Source organism: Gobio gobio (genome assembly GCF_949357685.1).
Source record: "Gobio gobio genome assembly, chromosome: 15".
In the NCBI taxonomy this organism is placed as follows: Eukaryota; Metazoa; Chordata; class Actinopteri; order Cypriniformes; family Gobionidae; genus Gobio; species Gobio gobio.
Genome location: NC_137108.1, coordinates 47571112 through 47593086, shown reverse-complemented (window position 1 = coordinate 47593086; position 21975 = coordinate 47571112). Strand labels below are relative to the sequence as shown.

Sequence of the window (21975 nt, the reverse complement as noted above, 5' to 3'; positions counted from 1 at the left end):
AATGCATTTTCATTAATTATAATACTATATAATTAATAAGATGGGGTATGTAGGTGTGTATGTATATATGTGTGTTTTTTCCTCCTGGCAGCCCTAGTTTCAATATGAACTAAAGTAGTAATGTCCAAAGTAATAATCTGGTGAATTAAATACTGTATTGTTTTCATTACTCAATGTTTCTTTTCTGTGTAAATAATGTAAAACGGTGCAAATAATACTTTGTCATAAGCAGAATAGCAGATACTCCACCGTTCACACATCTCTGGTTGTATGATCCTGTACATGCCATGATACCGAACGGTGTATATTTCCTCTGCAGTGCTGTGTGTGAAGCGTTCCTCTCGGGTGCATCATGCTAAAGACGCTGAACTTGACGTGACACTGTAAGCTGATGGGTAACGGCTGTTACATCTTAAAGTCAGCGTCTCTTTAAAGATCTCCCTCTTATGCTTTGTTTAAAGAAACTGCTCTGAAATGACAAGATGGCTTACATGGTTTTTTTTTCTCCCCATCTTACACACACACACACACACACACACACACACACACACACACACACACTCGCTCTCTGGCTCTGCAGTGAACAAAGAAAGAATTCTCAGTCCATGATCCCTTGAGCTTCTCCGTCTTTGTTCATTTCCAGTGTGCATCATCCAGCACTGAGCTGACAGCAGCATCACCGGCTCCTCAGCAGGGCTGGAAAGCACTACAGTTAATTGTACTGTTTTTAAAGGCAAAATAGCTTGTTTTATCACAGTGTCAACAGTAAGTGTGACATTTGCGGGTTTGTTTCCCTCTGTGGTGCTTTCAAAACATTTGTCTGAGCATCACGCCCAGCGGAGACCCGACCAATGACGCGAGTTTAGGGGCGGGACTATCTCTCTGATACCCCTTTTCCACCAGCAGGGCAGGGGGAAACCTGTGTGAAAACGGTCATTATTTTTATGCCAGTGGCTAGAGCTGCACGATTAATCATTAAAAGACCGCAATCTTGATTCAAACACCCACGCGATCTTATTAGTAAATGAGCATGCTTCTGCTAGGAATCTTTTAATCGTGTTAAGAAGCTATATTTCATGCTAACATGACTAGAATTACATTGAAGTACATTGCATTAATTGTATTATATAATCCATATATAAAATTATATCATGAAATGATTAAATAATACAATTTAATTTCCTTTTATAAATTGGTAGATTATTTAGTTTATTTAGAAGCTTGTGCAAATTGTAGCCTCTTTTTCCTATTTGTAGTGGAGATGAGTGGTACCCGGTGGGGTCTTCTGCTGTTGTAGCCCATCCGCCTCAAGGTTGTGTGTGTTGTGGCTTCACAAATGCTTTGCTGCATACCTCGGTTGTAACGAGTGGTTATTTCAGTCAAAGTTGCTCTTCTATCAGCTTGAATCAGTCGGCCCATTCTCCTCTGACCTCTAGCATCAACAAGGCATTTTCGCCCACAGGACTGCCGCACACTGGATGTTTTTCCCTTTTTACACCATTCTTTGTAAACCCTAGAAATGGTTGTGCGTGAAAATCAAGAGCAGATTGTGAAATACTCAAGACCGGCCCGTCTGGCACCAACAACCATGCCACGCTCAAAATTGCTTAAATCCCCTTTCTTTCCCATTCTGACATTCAGTTTGGAGTTCAGGAGATTGTCTTGACCAGGACCACACCCCTAAATGCATTGAAGCAACTGCCATGTGATTGGTTGATTAGATAATTGCATTAATGAGAAATTGAACAGGTGTTCCTAATAATCCTTTAGGTGAGTGTATCTTTTGAATAGACTAAAGCAATGACCATTTTGTCAGAACCTCTAGTTTGCATGTTATTTTGTTTAGTTATCTGATGCTTGTTTTTCTTCAGAATCGTGGGAGAATCTCGATCTACATTTTACACAATAAAATCATGATTCTCAATTTATTCAGAATCGTCCAGCTCTAATACAAATGCAACATAACCCACTGTGAACTTATGTGAACTTTGTGTGTTTTTGACGTAACCTTGTGTGTATTTGTCAGTTTAAGCGCAATAAGACGTGAAAGAGAACTTGGTTTAATACTCATGGGATGCTCCGTCTGACACACAGGTTTTTGTGCGCGTGCTTTGGGTGTGTGTGCTCGGAAAACCATATATCAGAAGTTTAGACTGATAGTGTTTTAAAATAGCCTGTCATGCCAGACCCACATCAAGATGTTGGGACTGGGAACACACCATTGGCAGGGCTCAATCCGAGAGGCGGGATAAACGGTTGTCTTTCAAATTCCCTCAGCACGCAATTGGATAGCGCTAAAACCAACCAGAGCAACGAAGAAGGTGAAGCGGTGCTAGTTAATAGATTAAACTTTCGCCGTATCCGGTCGGCAAAACTCCGAACACATCTTCCTTTCTTAAAGGGTTAGTTCACCCAAAAATGAAAATTCTGTCATTAATTACTACCCTCATGTCGTTGGACACCCGTCAGACCCCCCTTTTAGTTGAAAGCTGATGGCTGAGAAAGGCTTCAGACAGGCCTCCATTGGCATTCAGTACATTGACACTTCCAATATCCATGAAAGGCACTTAAACGTCGTTACAAAGTCTATCTCACCACAGTGGCTCTACAATCATTTTACGATGCGACGACAATAGTTTTTGTGCGCAAAAAACAATCAAAATAACACCTTTATCCAACTTGTTCTCGACTTCCGTGAATGCCTCCATATTGCCTCAAGCTATAATGCAAATCGATTTTTCAAATTTGCAGATTCATCTAGGGTAGCTTGATATTATAATATTGACGATATATGGTTATTACCTACCACTCAAACATTGAATTGAAGTATCATATAGATTCTATAGGCTACTATAATGACGCTGGCTTGTAAACGTGAGCATCGTGATCATTTGGCGTTTGAAAAAAATAAAACCCATGAAATGATATTCATATGACATGCTGAAACATATGCCACTGTACCTGGGATGAAGACATTTCACACACGACGCAAGCAGAACACCTGCATGTGAACTCCTGCAGTGTTCAGGGCTATCATAGTTGTCATGTCAACAAATGCTCGTGCGATGCATCCACTGATGTAGAATGACAGTTTACGACAGTAGTAGAGGACAATACTGTTTCCCAACTGTAGGGGGAGCCCGAGAGCAAAAGTTACCTAGTGCTGCTTTAATGAGCACATATATTTTTGAAAGAACTAAGTGTTTTTAGCTAAGAATAAACTAAAAAAGTTACACAGTGTAGCTTTAAGAATGACTTCAGTGCCGTTCTTTGTTCATTTCTCAAAGAAAAGCTTAACTCCAAGTCTTCCAGAGTCGTGGCCAAAGCCGATTCGAAAGGCCGCTGTTCGCCAGCTTCTTTGTTTACGAGTAGCACGCGGAACCGCCGCAACTCTGCCGTCATTATGTTAAGCCCGCCCACCGACTCTATACACGATGTGATTGGCCTGACCAGAGTTTGGTTTTTCCAGCTCGCAAGCCAACGGAGAGTTGCTAGACGACCCTGGCTGCAAATTAGATTTCTAGGCTAGCTTTAAAATGCATGCAGATAATAAACTTTCACAATGATTAAGAACTGCAATGTCACATGAGCGCAATAGAGATGATAATCAAAACCAAACAGAGGCACGAGCTGTACAGGCTCCGCCCTCTTCTGGAAAGTGGTGAGGGGAGTAGCAGCTCATTTGCATTTAAAGATGCATGCACCAAAACGGCATGTTTTTCCTTCAACTCAAAAATGGAAGTAATAATGATCTGTGGGGTATTTTGTTTTTGAAACTAAACAGACACATTCTGGGGACACCGGAGACTTCTTGTAAAAAGGGGCATAATAGGTCCTCTTTAATGACTTTTAAATAACTTTTGACACAGTATCCATTCATATACTGCCTGCAACGGTGCCAACATTGATATCAGTCATAAGAAGGAGTGTTTGGGCGATTTAAAAAAAACATCAGATAACATTGTTTTGTGTTCTTTTCATCCACAAACTCCAGTAAATGCCGTTCGACTTACAAATGGATATTAAAACAGCACTGACATGAATCAAGTCCTCGGCTTTGAATCTTGTTTTCTTGGCAGAGCATCACTTGAGAAGCCGTAACGATACTGCTTGTTGTGTTTTCCTGTAAGATCAGCGCATGCATGCAGCGAATATGTCAGCAGCCGTTCGGCTGGAGTTTGAGGGCGTTTCGTCGTTGCACAATCAGCAACAGAGTGCAAAACACAGCCGTAAAGCGCACCTTCTGAATTACAAATGGCCCCCTCATTTAAATAGCACTTCTAAAGAGAGCTGGTTTAAAGCGGAGTTCCCCTCATTTCCTCGTAGGGTAATTTAAATTCTGATTAAAAAAAGATTAATCACAAGCTCTCTTCAGTCAGACTTAGTCGTGGCATTCCCTAAAAACTCTGACGGAGACTCCTTTGAGTAGTTTTCCCGAGAGGGAGCCACTAGAAGAGGCAGAGAGCGGTTTTGGGCTTCCTTGCGTAATCCATCCGTACGTACTGTACGCTCTCCCTCGGCCCCCTCAGACACGTGGCTATTTTGCCTGCTTTTCTCTGGCCGCTAAATGAGGCCATGTTTGTTTGTGTCCTGCTCCGGCCGTTAGGGCGCCGTGGAGCAGAAATAAAACGCCCCCCCGCCGAGGCACCAGCTCTCTGACATTTTCATGAGGCGAGGAAGGCGTTGGGGCAGAACGGAGCTGCTCATGCATGTTGATCATTCGTCAGCTTCTTCATATTTCATCCGCGTGTAAACAACTAGACGCTTTGTTATAGGTTTAGAAAGAGGGTTTGTGTGTGTGTTTGTATGTGAGTGTGAGATGGGAAGAGAAAATGTCACGTTATTTTGACTGTAGTGTAGTTTGGTTTTAGTCTAAATCAACATGTTGATGCATGTTCAGGTCTTATTTTACATCATTATTTGGTTCATGCTATTTCAAACTGTTTTATGGGAGTGTAATAATTTATTCGGCCCCTAAAACAGCTTTATTTTGAGTTTCAAACCACATGCCCACTTTTCACCATGCAATTAGTTCCTGATTAATAAAATTGTGTCCCTCCATATAATTATTTTGTTGAATATAGTACTACACACTGAAGTACATCATTTTAGAAATAAAATGGGTTGCAAATGTTGGCTTTTCATTTCATATTTTCATGTTATTTATTAAAACACTTTTTTTCCATGTCTATTTATTTATTTATTTATTTATTTATTTATTTATTTATTTATTTATTTATTTATTTATTTATTTATTTATTTATTTATTTATTTATTTATTTATTTATTTATTTATTTATTTATTTATTTATTTATTTATTTATTTATTTATTTATTTATTTATTTATTTATTTATTTATTTATTTATTTATTTATTTATATTCATTCATATAAAAACTATTTTGTCTTTTATTTATTTTTTTTAAACTTCAAAAAAGCCTTCGTTTCTGTTGATCTTTTCTCCCACGCCATGTTTTTGTTATTTTTTTCTTTTTTTTCTTTTATTAAGCTTTTAGTTTTCATAGCCTATTTTCATGTCAGTTTTGTATTTGTTTTCATGCATTTATATTAAACAAATCCTTTTTATTTAGCTTTTTGTTTTCATAACCAATTTTCATGTCTTTTATTTATTTATTTTAACTTTAAAAATCATTTCATATTTATTTGTTTACTTATTCATTCATTTGAACTTAAAAAAACCCTTACATATACATTTATTTATTTATACAAACTTACTAAGCCTTTTGTTTTCATATCTTATTTATTTTTTAAAACCTTTTTATTTAGCTTTTGGTTTTTAAATCCTATTTTCATATCTGTCTTTATTTGTTTTTTATTTGTTAATTATATAAAAACTTTTTATTAACCTTTTTTTTCATAACCTATTTTCATATGTCATTTATGTATTTATTAACATGTTTTTATTTAGCTTTTTGTTTTTATATCTTATTTTTGTATCTTTCTTTCTTTCTCATTTATCAATTATATAAAAAACTTTTTATTAAGCTTTTTTTTTCATAACCTATTTTCATATCTGTCTTTTATTTATTTATTTTAAAAAAAACTTTTTCCACACCATATTTCATATCTTTCATGCTCATTCATTAAACATTTTTATTAAGCTTTTTGTTTTCATATCCTAATTTTATTTTTATTTTTTTATTTATTTATTACAACCTTTTATTTTGCTTTAGTTTTTGTATTTTATTTTCATATCTGTCTTTATTTTGTTATTAATTATATAACAACCTTTTTATTATGCTTTTTGTTTTCATATCTATCCATTCATTCGTTCATTCATTCATTCATTGTTAACTTTAAAAAGCCTTTATTTTCGGTAAGCAAATGAAATAACTGGAATTATAATTCTTATTTTACCCCGACATTGAAAGAGGCAACTGATTGATTGGTTGATTGTCTCGTTCTATCTGATGGATCAGTTTTACAGGTCAGTCAAAGTCAATGTCTCTGGTGCCTGTGAGATCAGTGAGATCAGCTGATGATACACATGACCGCTAGCAGCATTAGCATCTGCGCTAGTGTCTCTTCTGAAGAGTCAGGCAGAAAAACAATGCTTACCATACTTCTCTCTCTTCAAATATGTGAGAATGAGCAAGCCATGTTTTGTGAGGGGAATTATTGGCTGCTCAGAATCAAAAAATGACACTAAACCTAATACTCTAAAGACGATGTAAAACTGTGATACAGCTATAGTTAAATGACTGTTGTTATGTGCATTTGGGAACCCCGTTTGAAACAGTCATTGTTTTTGGTGACATTTTAGTGTGATTAAACAGTGTTGGCACAGTGCTTGGTCTCTGGATAACAGACTCCTGCTACATTGAACGAAATCCAGTGTCTCGTTCTCAGTGACAGAAACAACCACCTGTAAGAATGAAGTCTCTGCAGCGCCAGTGCTTCTCTGTCAGAAATGTGATGCACAGACATGCTAACCTGTGTTTATCTCTCTCTCTTTCTCTTTTATGTGCCGTCTGTCTGCGGGCCGGCCCTGATCCTTGTCAAACGCCTCTTCTAAAGGTAAAATGCTTTATTTTTTACCCCTTTACCACAGTAAAAAGGTTTGAGGCGCTCTTCTGTTGCTGTAGAAACTGCTGATGAATTAATGATGCTGCTGGTGGCGGCTTGTTTTAAGGCTTTTTAAGGACGAGATGCTTGATCTGATCAGCCGTGTCGTGTCTTCCTAAATAAAGAGGAGGAGGATGATGCCCTGAGGAATGGCTTACGGCTCACTAGTTGTTCTTATAGAGGCTGGGAGACTTTAAGGAGTTCTTGCTCATGTTTCATTTAAATATTAACATTGTTTACTCAAATTCCCCAAATGAGATGATTGTTGGCCTATATATAATAATAGAGGGCTGCAGGGATGATGGCAAAACTCAGAAGACTAGTTCGCCATTGGTTCCGTTGAAATGTTCCTATAGGGTTTTATAATGGGGTTTTTCATTTTATGAGTAAAATAAGGCCTGTGGTAAACATAACTTGATGAAACTTGGACATTTATTTGTATTATTTAATTTAGTTTTAAACAATATATATATATATATATATATATATATATATATATATATATATATATATATATATATATATATATATATATATATATATATATATATATATATATATATATATATATATATATATATATATATATATATATATATATGTATACAGTTATTATTATTTTTTCTAATTTAGTTAAAGGCACAATATGTAATCGTTACCCAACAATTTTAATTAATCACATAAATCTGAATGAGTAGTAATTCAGCAAATTGCGGCTGTTTTATTACAATGAAACTAATGTGAATGTAAGTGTTCAAACGTGACTGTACCAAAGTTCAAGTTCAGGGAAGGAGTTAAAAAGTTGTCTGGCTATCACCAGACCAAGCTCAATCTTTTAAGATTGAACATTGGTCTGGGGAGTTTGCTATGCATTTTCTCCTGCACAAGAGGCATGATCAAAAATGACTCTGTATGCAATTGGATAGTCCTTCAACCAATCAGACCACAAGAGGCGTGATCAACGAGCATAATTCAAGTGACTGTACGCAATTGGATAGTCCTTCAACCAATCAGAACACAAGAGGCGTGATCAACGAGCATAATTCAAATGACTGTACGCAATTGGATAGTCCTTCAACCAATCAGACCACAAGAGGCGTGATCAACAAGCATAATTCAAACGACTGTACGCAATTGGATAGTCCTTCAACCAATCAGACTACAAGAGGCGTGCGATCAACGGGCATCGAGCCATCGCTTCGCTATCCGTCATAGTGTTAAACCCGCCAATAGCGCGCCAGGTGGATAAGCCAGTCTGTGATTGGTTCCCGCAAATGTGTAACAGACGCAGGATAAATTAATGTACAGGTTTCCAGACTGAGCTGCAGGGTGAAATCAAATCGCCGGCAGATCGGGCTGGGTTTACCCAGTCTAGTTAAAACGTTAAATGTAACTTTAATTGCAAAATAAACATAAACAACAAAATGAAAGGAGCGTCAGCGGCCAACTGCAGCATATAAGCATTATAAAAACAGCTAGGCTCTCTTCATACCACAGTAATACATCAGTCCTGTCAGATTGCTTTCCATCGGCTGTGGAGGTGAAGACGACAACTCCCATGATTCCACACTCTTTCACCGCGACATCAGGCTACGCCTTTGTTATTGTTTTGAATAAGCGAACTCTAGCGGCGAAATTTACATACTGTGCCTTTAACAAAGATATACAGTTTTGTTTGCTTTTTTATTTAACAATAATATGTCTGAATGATGCAATGCTTTGAGCTCAGTTAAAAAACTCCATTCCAGACGGAACGAGAGAAATGTTGAATTAATACGATACGATAATTATTTTTAAAATAGGGGAATTCATCCCATATGCATATGTGCTGTTTATGTTTACGCTTATTAGTGTGTTGTGGCGTTATCTGTCTGATGCATATGCAGGTTTTGGAATGAAGCATTACATGAATGTGGAATTACTCTTGAGATAGTTTGAGTTTGTTTTGAGATCTCTGACTTTTGATTATAGACTTCGCATCTTGTGGAGATCTGTTTTTGTCAGGAGAAACATTGAGAAACAGGAAGCTTTGCCCATTTTGTTGATGTCTGAGAGAAACAACTGCATCTGGGTCTGTAATTTTGCTCACGTCGTTCCCATACATGGGCGTCGGAAGCAAAAACAATGTGGGTGAGTCCTTGCTAAACGTATAGTTTGGAAAGACAAAATTACGGAAATCGCCATATCATTGAGAGTGGCAGTAGTGTAGGGGTAAGATGCACGGCGTCTAGTTTTGACACAAATTGACCCGTGGTTCGAGTCCGCCTTTCGCGGAACTCAATCTTCTCCCTTTTCCCATCACATATCAGATCGGAAAGGCATTTATTTTCAATCAAAATTAAGAAAATATTAGAAAAGTGGAAATAAAGCGTCTAACGTGTTTAATAATAAGTGTTTATCGATTAGGGGTAGGCAAACAGACATGTGCTGAATGTTAGAGACGATAAAAGTGAGAGGGTCCAATACCATTGATCGTAAAAAGTGGGTGGGTCTTGTCCCACCTACATACAATGGTTCCGACGCCCATGTTCCCACATGATTGACTTTATTTAGCAGAAGAGATGAGATTGTGATATTCATCTTGCTCCCATATGGAAATATCATAAAACACTAGTATAGTTGACTCCTCATATGATGCTTTCTGTGAGAAATGGTCTGAAATGAAAGATCTCATTCGCATTTTCAAACCAGGTTTGATGCCACTGGTTCTGATGTGTGTAGTCAAGTTTGAATAAGCGGAAGAGAAAGCATTTCTGATTGGCTGCTGTCTGACTTGAGCAGGATTATACTGTACCCTCTCACAGGGCTGAAACGGCAGCGTTATTGAGTTCAGCGGTGAGAGATGCTCGTGTTATTGCTCTCAAAAAGCACACCGTGCTCTCGCCGTAATCCCTGAAAAGCCATCTGCCCTACGTGAGGGCCGCGCTGTCACACTGCCCTCATTCACCAGCGCTGATGTTTAAATCCTCGTCCTCACGAGTGGCTCTCCTCCCTCCCACAGCTGCTTTTATATTCCTCTGACTCCAACATTCATAATCTGTGCGGCACAGACTGTTGCAGGTATTTTGGTGATGTTCATAAGACTGGAAAAAAAGATTGACGACGTGTCTCCGCTTCCATCCACTGTAAAAAATGAAGCCAAAATATCCCAGAAATGGTCGTTGTCAATGACATCATTAGTGATCCCGAGGTGGAGCTGTGGTTTCAAGGTCCCGCCCACACTCAATCGCAAGCACAGCTGTCAATCATGACGTTATACCCCGATTTTATAGCATCAATTAAAACCAAACTTAGTGGGAAAACGAACACTTGAACATACGTCTGTTTTAGAAGTACTACCCAAAACAACAGAAATCGCTTTCAGGAAAAATAGATTTGAAGTGTAATTGGATTTTTTGGTTTGGCTCACGTCGCATTCGATTTCATGGAGAGGGTGGGGCTTATGATCCGTACTGCAGCCAGCCACCAGGGGGCGATCAAAATGCTTTGGCTTCACTTTTCAGGACGTGTGCGGCACACTTGGTAATAGTTCTTTTACTATTTTACACTAAGGTGACATTAAAGGGTTAGTTCACCCAAAAATGAAAATTAGCCCATGATTTACTCACCCTCAAGTAGGGCTGTACGATTAATCGAAAAATAACCGAAACCGACATATTTTTCCTATGTCGGTTATTTCGGTTTTCACGTGACTCCGCCTCGTCAGTCACATCAAGTGCAGTTTGCAGGCACACACAGAGATGCAGGAGCAGTTATCTCTGTTTATAGATGCCCAGAATCACTATAGTAGCTGCATGTTTTACACAGTTTATACAGGTCAGTTAATTGCTGTTCTTATAGCCTACGCGCTGACACACACACACACACACACACAGACAGACAGTGCGGGCAAAGCCCCGAAGCCGCTTTCACTTTCGTCCTCATAAAGTTTGTCAAGTATGCATTTAAAGGCTTGCCAGTTTCAACATTTAAAGCGATTGTGCACTATTCAAAAACAACAATACGGAAAACGTATCCGTTCAGTGGTCAGCTTTTTTCTGTGACACTAAGAGCCGAGCCGTGTCGCGTCTCTGACAACGCGCGCGCGCCCTGAAGGCAGACCTCTATCACCTGCGTCCTCACAAAGCTTGTCATATGTGGTTTAAGCCCTGCCAGTTTGAACATTAAAGCGAGTTTAGACCATCAGATGTGTATTATGTTGAACTAATGCCTGATATATTGTGACAAACGAACACTCAGACAGAAGCTTGCACATCGCGTGAAGATCGCGCGCAGCAGAGAGCAACGCAGAAACGCAGTGTCAACGCTGTCCTGACTAAAGTTAAGTAACTAAAGTAGCTTAGAAACTCAACCGTTATATGCATACATTTTAATACCTTTGCAGTAAGTACAAACCACAGCTTCATAATGAATAGAGATGGTGTGAGTAATTCACACACACTATCACTCTCTCATTAATGCATTCAAATAAATGTAATGCAGGCCTACTGTTTTAATTTATCTGTATCTGATGTACAACAAACAGAAATCTGCTCCATAGACAATAACTGCTGAAAGTGAACCGTTTCCTTCAAGTATTTTAAAATCACAAAGAAATGCACTTTTTCATAAAAAAATAAAAAAATCCACCTTTTAATTGTAGAAAATATTTACAGTACAAACCTTATCAGTGAACTTACTCAACCTTATGAGGGCAAAAATAAATAAATAAATAAATATTCGTTCATTAATCGTAATCGAGGTCAAATGTTCAATTAATCGAGGTTTTTATTTTTGGTCAAATCGTTACAGCCTCAAGTCATCCTAGGTGTATATGACATTCTTCTTTCAGACGAATACAATCCGAGTTATATTAAAAATGTCCTGGCTCTTCCAAGCTTTATAATGGCAGTGATTGTTGGGTCGTTTTTGAAGTCCATAAAAGTGCATCTATCCATCATATAACTGCTCCACACGCCTCCGGGGGTTTAATAAAGGCCTTCTGAAGCGTAGTGCCGCATTTGTGTAAGAAAAATATCCATATTTAAAACTTAAATATGTTCATTTTTTTGTATACATTTTTAATATAACTCGTATAGCAATAGCTAATATAAAAGAAGAATGTCATATACACCTAGGATGACTAAATCCTAGATGTAATCCTAAAAATGGGCTAATATTAATTTTTGGGTGAACTAACCCTTTAAATACATGTATAATGTTACAAGAGATTTCAAATAAATGAACTTTCCAGTCAACAAAGAATCCTAAAAAAAACCCAACTAAATATCACATTTGGCACAGAAATATGAAGCAGCACAACTGTTCAACATTGATAATCATAAATGTTTCTTGAGCAGCAAATCCTCATATTAGAATGATTTCTGAAGGATCATGTGACACTGAAGACTGGAGTAATGATGCTGGAAATTCAGCTTTGATCACAAAAATACATTACATTTTATGATATATTCACATAGAAAACGGTAAAAAAAAATGTAATTGTAATATTTCACAATATTACTGTTTTTACTGTATTTTTGATAAAATAAAGGCAACCTTGATGATTACCGACCCCAAAATTTTCAAAGGTAGCGAGTATCATTTTTGCTGAAGACTTGAGACTTAAATTAGTGTGGTTACTGCCTCAGTCTCATTCTAACTGGTCATTAAAAAAATTAAATGAATATTTAATGGAGTATTTATAGCAATTAGATAATGAAATGAGTAAGCATAAGTTGTTTGGTGTTCGTTTCTGGAAGAAGGCATGTTGATATCGAAAGCCTGATGCTTGCGTCTTCTCAGCCCTGATCTCAGGATTGTGTGCCAGTCGTGCCAACGTGAAGCTCTCTCTCTCTCTCTCTCTCTCTCTCTCTCTCTCTCTCTCTCTCTCTCTCTCTCTCTCTCTCTCTTGAGACAGCACAGAGATCATTCTCAGTATATACACAATGGAGGAACATTTCTTGCTTTGCTTGCCTAGTATTAGAGTTGTGCAGAGTGAGATACACTATTGTTCAAAAGTTTGGGGTTGGTTAGCCTCTTATGCTCACCAAAGCTGCAAAAATACAGTAAAAAAATGTAATATTGTGAAATATTATTACAATTTAAAATAGCTGTTTTCTATGCTAATATGTCATAAAATGTAATTTATTCTTGTGATCAAGGCTGAATTTTCAGCATCATTACTCACATAATCACATGATCCTTCAGAAATCATTATAATACGCTGATTTGCTGCTCAAGAAACATTTATAATTATTATCAATATTTTTGCATCTTCATATTTTTTGTGGAAAGCATTTATTTAAAATATTATTTAAAATATTATTTATTTAAAATATTATTAGAAATATTATTAGAAATCTTATTATAAATGTATTCTTCTTTACTTTCATTTTTTATAAATGTAATGCATTATTGCTGTTATAAAGTATTAATTTCTTTAAAAAAAAAACATCTTACAAGCCCCAAACTTTTGATCGGTAGTGTGTATCAATGGCAGGACTGCCTCACAACACTGAGTTGCTGTTTTATAATATTTGTTTTGAACTTCACCGTTTCATAATGCGAAGCTGTTTTTGCACTGACGTCAGACTGAACATCATAAATAATCCGATCTTTTGGTTTGTGTCCATCAAGTATTCAAAACAGATCAAGTACTTTTCATTTCTAAGTATTTTCATTCACTGGATTATCCAAAAATAGACATTAGCATGTGGGTATTTAAAAAAAACGCTATTTTTGTTGACTTTCCAACTAAAATAACTAGATTGAAATGATCTGGTCCGAGAAAAAACACAGCCCTGTTGGTTAGTGTCCCATTGCTTCAGATTTCTTCAGATGATTGCAGATGTGGTGTGACTCCGGGTGTGTAGGAGATTACAGGCGCTGGTTCATTTAACTAAAGCGGGGAAGATTGAAGGCTGATAGAAGGGTGGTGGAGGGATTAAATGAGATTAATGGGACAGAAAAGTGTCCTGTGACCAGCAATCCTCTTTAACATCACCTCTCATTACGGTCATGTTGGTGTAGATGTTGTGGACTGAAGTTCATCCACCTCATCCTGAAATAAGGCCATATGCCAAACATATGCTTACTCCAGTATACTGGATGCTGCCTACTATAGGATTTGTCTTTCTCTTTTACTTCAAACCACAATATGTAATTTTTCACCTCTAGAGGTGGCTTATTCAAAACAAAGGCGTAGCTTGAAGACGCCTTGATTTCATGGAGCTTTTATTCTGCCGCAGTCGCTGCTTCCGCTTCTTCCGCTCATGTGTGTGTGGGGTAACGCAGCGCTGTTTTATCATAAACACATTTGAGTGTGTTGAAAGTAATGTTATAATGCTACTCTGTGCGTTCGCTCGGCCATTGATATGACTATGAGACAATTGTTCACACTGCAGTAGATAGTGTAAAACATGGTACTCGCGGTAAATCACAAAATTTACTGTGTTGAGCTGTAGGACAATGATTTGTTTTCTGTCCATTAGGGATGTGACGGTGAGGAAATTTCCCCACCGGTTAATTGATGTGTGACAACACCGGTAATACCGGTATCACCGGCGGAGGCTTTTAAATTAATTCTAATTCTATCTAACCGAAAGTAACATGCACACGACCGCTCTGAACTGAAAACGCGCCAGTGCGCACACACCGTGAATGACAGCCTGTCTGTAAATGCACGCTCTGTGAGGCCATGGGTGCGTCTCAATCAGTTCCTTAGTATAGTAGTCAGGGCACTGATCAAGCATTGATCAGTCTATGATTGAGATGCATAAAAGCCTCCGTAAAGCCTTGTTTATACTCGACGCGCCCGCACGAGCGCGAGGGTGCGCGTGGCAAAAATAAATGCGCGCAGTCAGCGTAGCGCGGAGGCTCGCAATGCGGAGCCAGGCGAAAGTAAACAATGCACGCTCTGTGCGGCCGTGCACATTTTACTTTCGGTTTTGAATTAGCGCCAATTCGGCTGCGGGTTGCTTGAATTGTGGGTTCATTAGCCTATTATTTTTAATGAAAAACACAACAACAAAACAAATGACAAACTCCCTTAAATAGGCGCTTTTACGTTTCGCTTTGAAACCAAATCTTCCGCGATCATCTCAGTCAGCTCCTCACTCTTAAATCTGATGAAAGACTCCTGCCGCTGCCGAGACTCACGGTTGGATCCTGCTTTATTAAGCAGATACGTTCAGTTTTTATTTGTATTGTCTGTTCTCTAACTGAACTAAATTATTTTATTACTATATAAAATCAAAAAGACGGTGGGCGGTGCCACGGTGGGCAAGTGATGTAACCGGTGTTGAGTCTGGACACCGGTAACACCGGCAACACCGACTATCGTAGCAAGCCTACTGTCCATGAATGTCTCAAAACAGTTGCTCGTCTGTCTAATAAAACACTTCATACTGTATATTAAAGTGGCTTTGGTGTCATTGATAGGCGACGCACGGGCAGGTCTGTGTCCTGGTTAAAATGACTTATTTCTCTGGATTTAAACAGACCTTCATTTTCAAGATCATTAGAAACTCTGTTCAGGTGTGTCCATACTAGCTGTGTCTGGACACGGAATGGAAGAAGATAGAAAGCGAGATGGCAGACAGACTGATCTGATGAGCGTATGACTCTATCACAGGTTTCCTAATTACTGCACTGAGTCTTGGGATTGAAGGGGAAAATGACAAAGTGACCAATGCTGATGGTCTGAGTTTATGTCCATGAGAAAAGATCCCTTCTGAGAAGACCAGCATGAATTCCAGGACAGTTTAAGCTAACGTTTAGTCATCTGGGGCCATGATTTCTGAAAATATGTTATTTTAAATTGCAGTAATATCATATTATTACTGTTTTTACTTTCTTTTTGAACAAATAAATGCAGCCTTGGTGAGCAGAAGAGACTTCTTTCAAAACATTTGAAAAATCGTACAAATGATTAAACGTTTGCTTAAAGGAACACGCCTAGAGTTAAACAGTGGAGTTTGACCGTTTTTGAATCCATTCAGCCGATCTCCGGGTCTGACGGTAACCCTTTTAGCATAGCTTAGCATAGATCATTGAATCTGATTAGACCGTTAGCATCTCGCTCAAAAAAGATTTTTTTATATTTTTTCCTATTTAAAACTTGACTCTTCTGTAGTTACATCGTGTACTAAGACCGACGGAAAATGAAAAGTGATTTTCTAGGCCGATAATTCTAGGCAATGATATTACACAGTGCCAGAAAATAGTCCCCAGCACGCTCTCTGTGCAAGCTGGTTGTCATGTTGGTTATGTTGATGGAAGTTATCCTAGGCGCAGTGTAATATCTTTGCGCCGCTGTACCCATGGTATAGGAATGAGACTATAGTTCCTAGCCATATCGGCCTAGAAAATCGCAAATTTTCATTTTCCATCGGTCTTAGTACACGATGTAACTACAGAAGAGTCAAGTTTTAAATATTGGAAAAATATAGAAAGTCTTTGGTCATTTTTGAGCGATATGCTAACGGTCTAATCAGAATCAATGATCTATGCTAAGCTATAGCAAAAGTGTTACCGCCAGATCCGGAGATCGGCTGAATGGATTCGAAAATGGTAAAACTCAACTGTTTAACTCTAGGGGAGATGGAAAATGTGTGGTCAAATAAGTGGAGTGTTCCTTTAAACCATCCTGGAATTCATGCTTGTCTTCTCAGCAGAGATCTTTTCTCATAGACATAAACTGAGACCATCAGCATTTTCCCCTTCAATCCCAAGAGTCAGTGCAGTAATTACTGCCCAGGAAACCGGTGATAACTCATCAGATCAGTCTGTCTGCCATCTCGCTTTCCATCTTCTTCCATTCCGTGTCCAGACACAGCCAGCATAGAGTATGGACACACCTGAACAGAGTTTCTAATGATCTTAAAAGTGACATTCTGGGGTCAAAAAACATTGATATATCATAAAATAAACATGCACCAAAATATATATTATAAACTAAAGTATAATTTGTTTTAAATTAATTAATAAATGCATTGAAATATGTATTACATAAAATGTAAATATATGGAATAAAATAAAATGATGGAAAAAAATGTCTACTTAGTTTTCATGGGTATGTGTTTTTAAGTTATTGTGTACTGCAAATTATTTATTAATAGATTTATGGAGCATGCACATTTTTTAGGTGAACAATTGAAATGAGGTAAATAGTGCTTTGTTTTTTTTTCTTCATTAAAAGCATCCCAGATTCACCTCATGAAATTAGTTGATTAGTGTACAGATAAGATTTAATTTGTCAAACTGCATCATTCCCACACTTCCAGTTTCCATCGCTTCGCTATTATTCTAGCATGTGTAATAGTCATATTGCAGAATGGGTGGGTGTGTCCAAACGCTTGAATGGTCGTGTATGCTCGATATCAGTGTGCTGGGAAGTGCCCTGAAAGATGAAAAGCACCGGGGGAAAAGAGAGATCAAAAGTGTGCACAGAACCCCAGCGCCAGATAACGCCTTATCAGACAGCCAATGAGAAAGAGAGAGCGTTAATTCCCCTTTTCCCTGTAAATGATATTGGAACTAATTAGAAGGATTCTCAGCACATTTTCTGTGTTTCAACGGCATAAAAAGCTTGTGTAAGTAATCAGAGTAAGTGGTGTTAAATGAAGCCGGATTAGAGGCTTAATCTCATGCACCTGGAGAAATATGGGCTGACATGCTTGCGTACATACTGCATAAATCATACATAAGTGTTGAATAAAGGTAAATATATACATTGCAAATAATTCAAAACTGATGTTATCCATATTTTTTTTTTGTCACGAACAATGTGTCTAAAGTTTTAGTTGTTAAATAACATTTAAAATGTGTAAATATATTTTTTGCTGACTTTTTGGCATGTTTGAATTTGTGCCACCCTGACATTTGAGAATATACAAATTGCTTTGATTACTGTATCTCAGCAGCTTTAAAACTACGGATATTAATATAATTTATGAAAGGTTTCAAACCTAAAATGATGCCATAGTGTTTCGTTGTTTTATTATTTAGACACTTTTGTTCAGACAGTTGCACCACCTGACATTTTGGGTTTTAAGATAACAAAATAATAGTAAATGTACTAAACATTCATTCAAACAAAATTTTGAAAAACTAGGTTTTATAGAATAAATTGATATATGTCATGAATCAAATAATTTTTAATTAAGTAAATAATGCGCTTGGATGCAAGAATATATGCACATCATGCCATTGACCCATATATATATATATTTAATAATTTTATATTTATTTATATATATTTTTAATAAACTTGCTTGTTGCAGTGTATTTATACATTGATTGATTTATTTTTAAAAATACTTTACTTTTAAAAATAACTTTCATCGTCTTTGGTGCATGTTTATTTAACGACACATGTTACGTTTGTTATGTGGATGATTTTGGATCTTAGATTGTGCTGGTAATAGAGTATCTGTCTGATCTGTGTGTGAGAGAGTGGCAGTGTGAAGGTCCTCAGACAGTGATGGTGTCTGAAGAGGAGGATGTGTGGAGGGCGGAGGACAAGCAGACTGCGTGATGGAGCTCTGGTGGCATGCTAGATCTGTGTGTGTGTGTGTGTGTGTATATAAAGGCCCAAGGGTGTGTGTCAGTGCCTTGAGCATTGTGTGAGAGATGTAGGACAGCGAGGTTGTGTATTATTTATGCTGGTTAAGCACACAGCAGGGACTGAGTTATATAGGCACAGAACACTATCAGTTTCAGAGCGTGACCTCCACCTTTGAACACACACACCTGCTGGTAAAAAATTAGCATTTTTACTGAGAAGGTTGCAGATATGTGGGTTTTTATGGAAAAGGATGTTAAGATGTTTTTAAATGGAAATCATTCTACATAAAGATGAGTGTAAACCTTTTGTTCTCTCTCTTTATTTGACTTTTTAGAAGCATTGAAAGGTGGAAATTACCGGTAACACAGAATAGTTCCGTCATTAATTAATTAACTACACAGGAACAAATGAGTAACACAGTATTAACATTCTAGTAACTACAATTAACTACCCGAAAACTCGGATTAATGAATTAGTAAGTAATAGCACTCGCATGAATGAGGTTCGGTTGCACTTTTTTACAGTACGTGTATTTACAATGACCTTCCCAAAGAGAGTAGTGGGCAGTACAAGGGAACTACATGGGTTAAGGTTAGGTTTAGGGGTAAGTTCAGGGTTAGTACCTAGTATGTAGTATAGTATGAACATGTGGAACTTGACTTTAAAAATAAAGTGCTACCTGTAGTTCGAATTTTTCATACCCAGAGGACTACTAAGAACTACTATTACTGAAAACACGGAATGGAGTTTAAAGGGGACATATTATGCCCCTTTTCACAAGATGTAATATAAATCTCTGGTGTCCCCAGAATGTGTCTGTGAAGTTTCAGCTCAAAATATCCCCCAGATCATTTATTATAGCTTGTCAAATTTGCCCTATTTGGGTGTGAGCAAAAACATGCCGTTTTTGTGTGTGCGCCTTTAAATGCAAATGAGCTGCTACTCCCCGCCCCCTTTCAGAAGAGGGCGGATCCTTTACACTAGCTACGGATACTCTGTCAACAACAAAACAGGCGAATCTCACTCAGCCTAAATGTCAGAAATAACCAGTTGTGGAGCAGCCGTACATGTTTGAGCTGGAGTCGGACACAGATGAGAGACTCAGGAAGAGGTTGACACTTTTCGACGGCACCTGGATGTTTCTGAATGGTTAGTGGATAACGTACATTTTTGTAACGTTAGTTGATGTGGAGTTACATTGACGACATATGCCCCTTTTCACAAGATGTAATATAAATCTCTGGTGTCCCCAGAATGTGTCTGTGAAGTTTCAGCTCAAAATATCCCCTCGATCATTCAACTCATCGACTAGCATGTACCGTCATGTTAATCTATAAATTGTTGTGTAGGTGCTCGTGTGGGAACGTAAAAAAGTCACCCGACTATACAATGCATAATAAATGTGCGTTTATGAATTACGCAGAGGGTGAGCGTTTTCGGGTTAAAACTAACAACATGGCTCTAGTCTCTGTGAATACAGTCAGAGACTATGGTAACTTTAGCCATATTAGCCTCTCATTCAGAAAGGAAATTTGCAGTTTACAAAATTTGTGCCATCTTCACTTGTTCTGGATATTAAGCTAGAGCACAAAGGGTTGATATTGACCCATCTTTTAGAAACAACTTTTTTCGCAAAACCAGCATTACTGACCCCCATTAGTGAAGCAGTCTTGCATAAAATGATTTGCGCAAATGTATAACATTTTACTGACATTCGTCGGCACATTTCCTTCAAAAATTTAATTCAACCACAGTGTCCTCAGTGGCTCGGATGCCGGGTGTCTATGGAGACTCGGATGTTCGTTGGTACATCAAACAACAGAACATTAGTAATGTTTTTTGGCGCAGATATTGTAATACTCTCGCACTGATACAGCGAGTAAACAGATATGGTGTCTGTGCTTCTCACTCAGGGGTGGGTCTCTGCTAAAAGGCAGATCATCAACAGTCATGGCCAGGGTTTCTCTACTCTTATGGATGAGTAGGGGGAAATATGAAACAGTGTGTTATGAGTGATTGATAATTATTGATGGGGATTATAAAAAAGTATTGGATACATTTTTGCCATTATAGGCTACACTCTGGACACACATCTGTGCTCAAACATTGAATTTTGCATAATAGGTCCCTTTTAACTTATGTGGACTCTGAATGAGCCCAGTGGAATGACGGCACTCTGAAAAGTGAACAGACTGAATTAGAAGCTGTAAAAGTGAGTGGGTCCAATATCATTGGTCTTAAAAAGTGCAATTCACATACAATGGTCCCGACGCCCATGGCATAATGTATAATTAATTCTAAAGTGAAGATTATGGTAACCCACTTGCAATGACTCCAGTGTTACAACATCCTTCTAAAGGAATTACTAATTGGAACAGTATTATAAAGGGAAACTCTCTAGTAATGACTGAGGTCATTGTAAGCGTCTGATGTTTTTGTAAGGATATATATACATTATATATCCTGCTCTGCTTTACATTTACATTTATACATTTGGCAGACGCTTTTATCCAAAGCGACTTACAGTGCCCTTATTACAGGGACAATCCCCCTGGAGCAACATGGAGTAAAGTGCCTTGCTCAAGGACACACTGGTGGTGACCGCTGGGATCGAACCAGCAACCTTCTGTGTATCAGTTCCATGGTTTAACCCACTGGACCACCATCTCCATTACTCGTTTTCTCGTTTCAAATTCAAGAATTTAATTAGAATTGAAAAGATTCAATTCTGAATGATGTACAGCGCTGGTAAACGCGTGCCGTTATTCCCACAGCGGGAAGAGTGAGCGATTGTGATTCGCTGCTCATCATGTAATCCTGTGGTCCAATAATTCAACATTCATTTCTTCTAGAACAGATGCAGTGACAGCAGAAACTAGCATGTTCTCCTTCTAATTAGTGCTCTCTGATTTCACGCTTCCTCTTGTCATTGGGGAGTGTTTTTTTGTGGAAGCTGATTGGTTCAGACAGGATCTTCATTCAGTTGTAGACTCAAATCAAAGAGACAAAATGAAATTGAGGCTTGCAACCGGCTGGAAGTCAAGTCACCAGTATTTCTACAGCGCTTCATACAATACAGATCAAACAAATGGCAATCCACCTGTCACTCAAAGTGGCCACGCCCTTAATTATGCAGAACTTTAAGGCTTTATATAATGTAAACGAATGAGTTATACAAAAAATTCACCCCCTCACAGTCGTCATGAAGGGCAAAATTAGCCGTATAGACCAAAACCACAATTTGGACCAGACTGTAAACATGTGTTCTTCTGCTGTAAAGTTGGGCATTTTAACATGAGGCTCAATGAGAGTCTGCTCCCTTCTGGAGCCTGTCCCTTGCG

At 38.0% G+C, this 21975-nt stretch overlaps 1 protein-coding gene across 1 annotated transcript in view; it reads left to right on the top strand.

The window, feature by feature from the left end:
- Positions 1 to 21975, top strand: part of LOC307138897 (mannosyl-oligosaccharide 1,2-alpha-mannosidase IA) — a 347413-nt gene that overhangs the window by 86101 nt on the left and 239337 nt on the right. The gene's annotated exons all lie outside the window — the stretch shown is intronic.